This window comes from Mirounga leonina, unplaced genomic scaffold (assembly GCF_011800145.1).
Source record: "Mirounga leonina isolate KUSES-001 unplaced genomic scaffold, KU_Mleo_1.0 Mir_127, whole genome shotgun sequence".
Lineage (NCBI taxonomy): Eukaryota > Metazoa > Chordata > Mammalia > Carnivora > Phocidae > Mirounga > Mirounga leonina.
The window spans coordinates 51062169-51068123 of NW_023270316.1; the positions used below are offsets into that span (position 1 = coordinate 51062169).

The 5955-nt window shown below is 39.3% G+C and overlaps 1 pseudogene; it reads left to right on the forward strand.

Moving 5' to 3' along the window:
• Window positions 1-4944: 4944 nt before the first annotated feature.
• Window positions 4945-5437, forward strand: LOC118009366 (annotated as a pseudogene).
• Window positions 5438-5955: the final 518 nt, after the last annotated feature.

A 5955-nucleotide genomic window follows, 5' to 3' on the forward strand; every position in this document is an offset into this window, starting at 1 on the left:
AGTTGAAAATACATTTAATTGGCAAAGGATTAATATCCAGAATATATAATATTCCATCATTCTGAAATGCATATTTCTTTCATAGTTTAGCATCTTTTAAATCAGACATATCTTACAATTAACAGGGTGTCACAATTTGTTAGTATTTTTATTTCTTAGCAATAAATAAAATATTAGCATCCCTTACAATCAGTGATCTCTTATATTTGATGAAATATAGTATAAAGAGCCACAGATCACACAAAACAAGGCAAACAAAACAAAACTTGGGCAGAGTACTTGAACAGGCACTTCATAGGAAGGAAAATCTGAATAACCTATAAATATGGGGGGGGGAATGTTCAATTTCATTAGTAATTGGGGAAAAGCAAATTAAAACTATAATGAATTAACACTTCACACTTACCAGTGTAGCAAAAATTAAAAGTTTGACAATACCAAGTGCTAGAGAGAATGTAGAACATCCAACACTCATAAATTCTGCCACTGGGAGTGTATATTTGGACAATTACTTTGGAGAATATTTTGGCTTTATCTAGTTTAAAATACACATAAACCTATGACTCAGCAATTCCAACCCTAGATTCGTTCTCAAGAGAAGCTCTTGCACATGTGCACAGAGGATGGTGCAAAGCATATTCAAACACTGCTGTTTGTAATAGCAAAACCTAGATACAACCCACAAAGATGGATAAATAAATGTTGTGTCATCTCACATGGGATATCACACATCAGTGAAAGTGAACAAAGTACGGCTACACTCCCTAATAAGAAATGATCTCATGAACACAATACGCAGCAAGAAGAAATCAAGCTGCAGAGTACATATAGTATGACTCCATTTATAATCAGAAATATGCAAAATTAAATAACATATTATTCAGGCTGCAAATACACATTTTGAAGCCATAAAAAAGCAAGATGATCACGAATACAAAATTCAGAATAATGGTTGCATCTAAGGGTAGAAGGAAAGAGAAGGATCGAGAAAGTAACACTTCCAGGTTTTAAGGGTAATTAAAATATTCTATTTTTAAAACAGGGCTGTGGGTACACCTGTATTTCTTATATTGTTATTCTTCTTATTCCGCTCATATTTTACAAGTGGTCTTTTAGCATTCACTCAATATTGGATTTCTTACATTAAAAAAGTCAGTCTTCACATCTAACCAGTTTTTCTACTAATATGTTGTTCAAACCCATTAAAATCAATAATAAGTACATTTTACTCTCCAGTGTGTCTGGCAATGACCAGGAAAAAGCTTGAGGCCAATGTACTCTTTCAAAGATGGCAGAAAGGTCTGTGTGTCTACTGGGAAAAACTGGTTAAAAATAGTATATATAGAAATATTATTGTGCTAAATGGAATAAGCATTAGTTAGAAAATTCACTTATATGGAAAGACTTGAATACTTACAATCACAGATGAAGTATTAAACCACATTTAAAATAAAATAGTTATGAAAAGAAGTTCTTATATTTTCTTTCCATACCCAATAGAAAACACCTCCACTTTAGAAAACACTGCTTTAAAACTAATAATAATAATAACAACAAAATTACCTGGATTTCTTGATATCTCACTAATCCAGATTTCTTAAGCCTACTCTTATAGTCCTTCACACAGCCCAAAAGTCAACTTTTGACAATTATTTTTAGAAAAGAAACTTCCAGAAGTTTAAACTCATGGAAGACTTATTTTAAAAAATTAAATCATGGGGGAAAGTTTTAATGGTATAATTGAGCACCTGCCACGTGCTAAGTTCCACACAGAAAGCTAGGGATGAAACAGAAGGCAAAACAGCGTTGCACACTTAGATGCTTACAGTCTAGTGGAGGATACAGTCATCAAAAATCAATCAAAGAATCACTCAGGTCAAAGCTCATTTACAGTGGAGGTAAGTGCTTCATGATGTGAGAGTGTCAAATGGAAAGAAATGGCCTGGCCAGTGATGATGGAGCTAAGCTAAGAAGAAAGAGTAGGTGAAATTTAGGCATGGGTGTCGGAGGGGCTGGGGAGTGAGAGGTGATGGAGAAAACATACCAGACAGAGGGACCAGATAGTGCAAAGCTGAAGTCACGACAGCTGAAATTACATATATGGCTTACAGTCAATAATCACACCAAGAAGAGATGGAGGTCATAATAATAAATATGCAAACAGTAGTTTGCTAGGTGAGCAAACACTGCATTAAATTATTGAATGAATGGCATCTGTTTCATATCTAGACTTCAGTAATCATAACTCATCTTTTTATGTGATTGATAATACTTTGTTCAGGTTATGTTTGGGAACGTGTGAATATTCACAAGGTGAAGACAAGAGTAAAATGTAAAGATGATGAGAAAGTAAACTGGTAGATTCGAAAAATTATATTATCACATTTAACATCTGAAAGTCATTTCACTCAAGCCCATAAAGCCTAACTTCGTTTGTTCAACATTCTGTGGAAATACAGTCACTCATTCATTCATCAAATATGGAATGAACGCCCAGTACATGCCAAACAATGTGATAGGTATGAAGAATATACAGACATGAAGATATGGCACCCTCTCAAGGAGCTTGCTGTTTCATGGTGAACTAGTCACTAAAGGGAGAGTCAAAGGGGAAATTGAGGCAGAGCATGGAGGGGAGTAACTCAGGCATTGTTAGGGTTTGACATATTCTTAAAGATTTGGAATAGTAAAGGATGTAAGAGCAATCAATACACAGAAAAAAGAAAGTCCATTGGAAACATGAAGAAAAACCAACAGCTACTGAAGAAAGAAAATATAATAATGATACTCTACTGGACTCTGAAATGTAAAATAGTCAAATACTCATAATAATATAATCACTCCACTGCTACAACTAAAATAATCTATTTAAAGAATGGAGGGAGGAGTGAGGAGTAGAGTATTAGAGGTACATGATTATACTAGAAAGAGAACAAATAATGTCTAAAGTTAATAAACCAATCAATAACAATAACTATGCAAAGAAACAGCTAAAAAAGTTCAAAGCCGTTGCCTCTGTGAGGTGGGCTGAGAGATGGTTCTAAGTGAGACAGCTTCTATTCCTCTCATGATAAGCCACTTTGCAATCCTGGGGTTTTTGTTTTCATGTCATATATTACTTTGACCATTTTTTTTTAAAGATTGATTTATTTATTTGAGAGAGCGAGAATGAAAGAGAGTACATGAGAGGGGGGAGGGTCAGAGGGAGAAGCAGGCTCCTTGCTGAGCAGGGAGCCCGATGCAGGACTCGATCCCGGGACTCCAGGATCATGACCTGAGCCAAAAGCAGTCGCTTAACCAACTGAGCCACCCAGGCGCCCCACTTTGACCATTTTTAAACAAATGCTGTTTTTTAAAAGAGACTATTGCAAAGGAAGTCTACATAACCTTTAAGGTGCAGCAAATAAATCAGTAAATGAATAATAAAAGGTGTCCATGACGCTATGAGGAAGATGCAATGGGGACTAGAGGGAAGGAAGTATGGGTCCATAAAATGCTGTTGCAAACCTACTCTAGCACCTAGTCTAAGTGGGTTCCTAACTAGAGAAACATGATGAGATCGTTTCCATTTTTCATTGAGAGCCATGTTTTCCTGTTTCTTTCCTATCTGGTGGCATTTGCATAGGCCCAGGGCTCTGGGCGTGGCTGCCCTGTTGCATTGCCATAATTGTGTGCCAACTCTGCATGTTTCCTAAACACCTCTGAGGGCATTTTCCAAATGTTAAACACACGAACAGGCATGGCAGAGAGGCTGGCATGTGAAACCTCCTACTTATCTAATCTTGCTGCTCATCTCCTCATGAGAAATCACTTTATATTGCAGTCCTATCTCCCACATTTTGTGGAATGATAAATTCACCATAAAAAGAAAAACACAGGCTTTTTTGGGAAAGTCAGTGCACATATTCAGTTGTTCTAGAAAGTTCTCTTGGGGGAGATTTATTCTAAGGACATTTTCTTCTTCATGGAAAGGAAGGCCAAAGTAGGCTAATTCTCAAAATGCTGACGGCCACCTCAGCCGCCTCCAGAGAGCAATGCAATCACTCACCTGTCTTGGGGAAATATGTATATTTAGAGTGAATCTCTCTCCTGAATTCTCTATATGAAATAACCATTTACCTCTGGGTGATTCTGAAGTATCTATCACCCCACTCGCCTTCTCTCATCTGTTCTGCTTCCTCTGGGTCCAAGAGCATTAATGGAAAGCTACTGATCATGTTGAGTCAAATGCTGAATAGGTTACTGACAGTCAAGGGGACCCTGTTATCAAAGGGCATGAAAAGCAACAAGGCTTCCAACTCAATCAAGGACTTATCTTCAGAGAAAGGCGCCATATACAGACAAGGGCTAATTCCGCTCCTCTCAAGGGAAAGGAAGGTGGTGACTGGGTCACCTCTGTCCAGTGCCAAAACTCCCCCATGAGAACATGGCAACATTTTACCTCTTGCTCCACGGCTTTTAAACGACTAGCCAATAAATGTTTTAATTTAACCCCACTGTCTTCCAGTTCAAGAGCTGGCTTTATCATATGAAGACATGATGAGGAAGACAGAGAGGGTACAAGTGAGGCTCAGCAGGAGTGAAGGGGTGGTGGCCCTGAGCAATCCACATGGGAACAAATCTCCCTTCAAGGATGGCAGAGTTTTGCCAGGTCTGAGGATGGCAATGAAGGAAACCTGACCTATGTGTTCTTTGCAATGAATTGTGCGTTCCTCTGCAGTCAAAACATCTACCACCACTATCAGGGTAAGCTGCTAGAGACAGACCAGGATTTAGAGAAAGAGGGCATTAAAATACATGTATAAGAAAGCAATGATGGGGAGAAGGTAGTTAAAAAGCACAAACTTACGAACTAAGTCCTGCGGGTGGAAGGTACAGCACGGTGACTACTGTTCATACTGTATTGCCTTTCCAGCCCCGGCCCCAGACTTAGCAGCCACCAAGATGTTGATGCCCAAGAACCATATTGCCATTTATGAAGTCCTTTTCAAGGAGGGAGTGATGGTGGCCAAGAAGGATGTCCACATGCCCAAACACCCTGAGCTGGCAAACAAGAATGTGCCCGATCTTAACATCATGAAGTCCATACAGCCTCTCAGATCATGAGGCTACGTAAAGGAACGGTTTGCCTGGAGGCACTTCTAGTGATAGCTTACCAACCAGCATATCCAGGATCTCCATGATTGCTTCCACCTGCCCCTGAGATGGTGCCTGCCACTCTGAGCCACAGCCGTCCTGAGACTGGTGGACTACGGCCCAAAGGTCTGGAAGGAGAGCGACCTGCAAGACTCACGTGAGGGGAAGCTGACAGAGACACCTATGGACAAAGCACTGTGCCCCTGGTGCTGACAAGAGAGCTGAGGCTGGGACTGGGTCAGCAACTGAATTCCAGTTTAGAGGTGGATTTGGTCGTACACATGGTCAGCCACCTCAGTAAAGCTGAAGGAGACTGTTGTGTGTTGAATAAATCTGTAGCAATAAATAAATAACACTGTATTATATATTTGAAAGTTGCTAAGAGAGTAGATCTTAAAAGTTTTCCCCACAAGAAAAAAAAATTTGTAACAATGTGTTATGGTGATGGATGTTAATTAAACTTATTATGGTGATCATTTCCCAGTATCCACAAATATGGAATCATTATGTTGTACATCTCAAACTAACATGTCAATTAAATCTAAATTTAAGGAAGGGAGGGAGAGAGGGAGGGAGGAAAGAAAGAAAGAGAGAGAGAGAGAAAGAAAGAAAGAAAGAGAGAAAGAAAGAAAAATAGAAAAAGAAAGAGAAAGAGGGAGGGAGGGAAAGGGAAGGGCCAAGGGAGGGGGGATTGAGGGGAAAAATGTTTCATAAAGCACAGAGATGTGCCCAAGGTGGCTTTAGCACAGAGACCTGAGCACTGGAAGACCCTCCTGGCAGAAGGGGACTCTTCTCAGGATGCCTTCTTCCACCTTCATC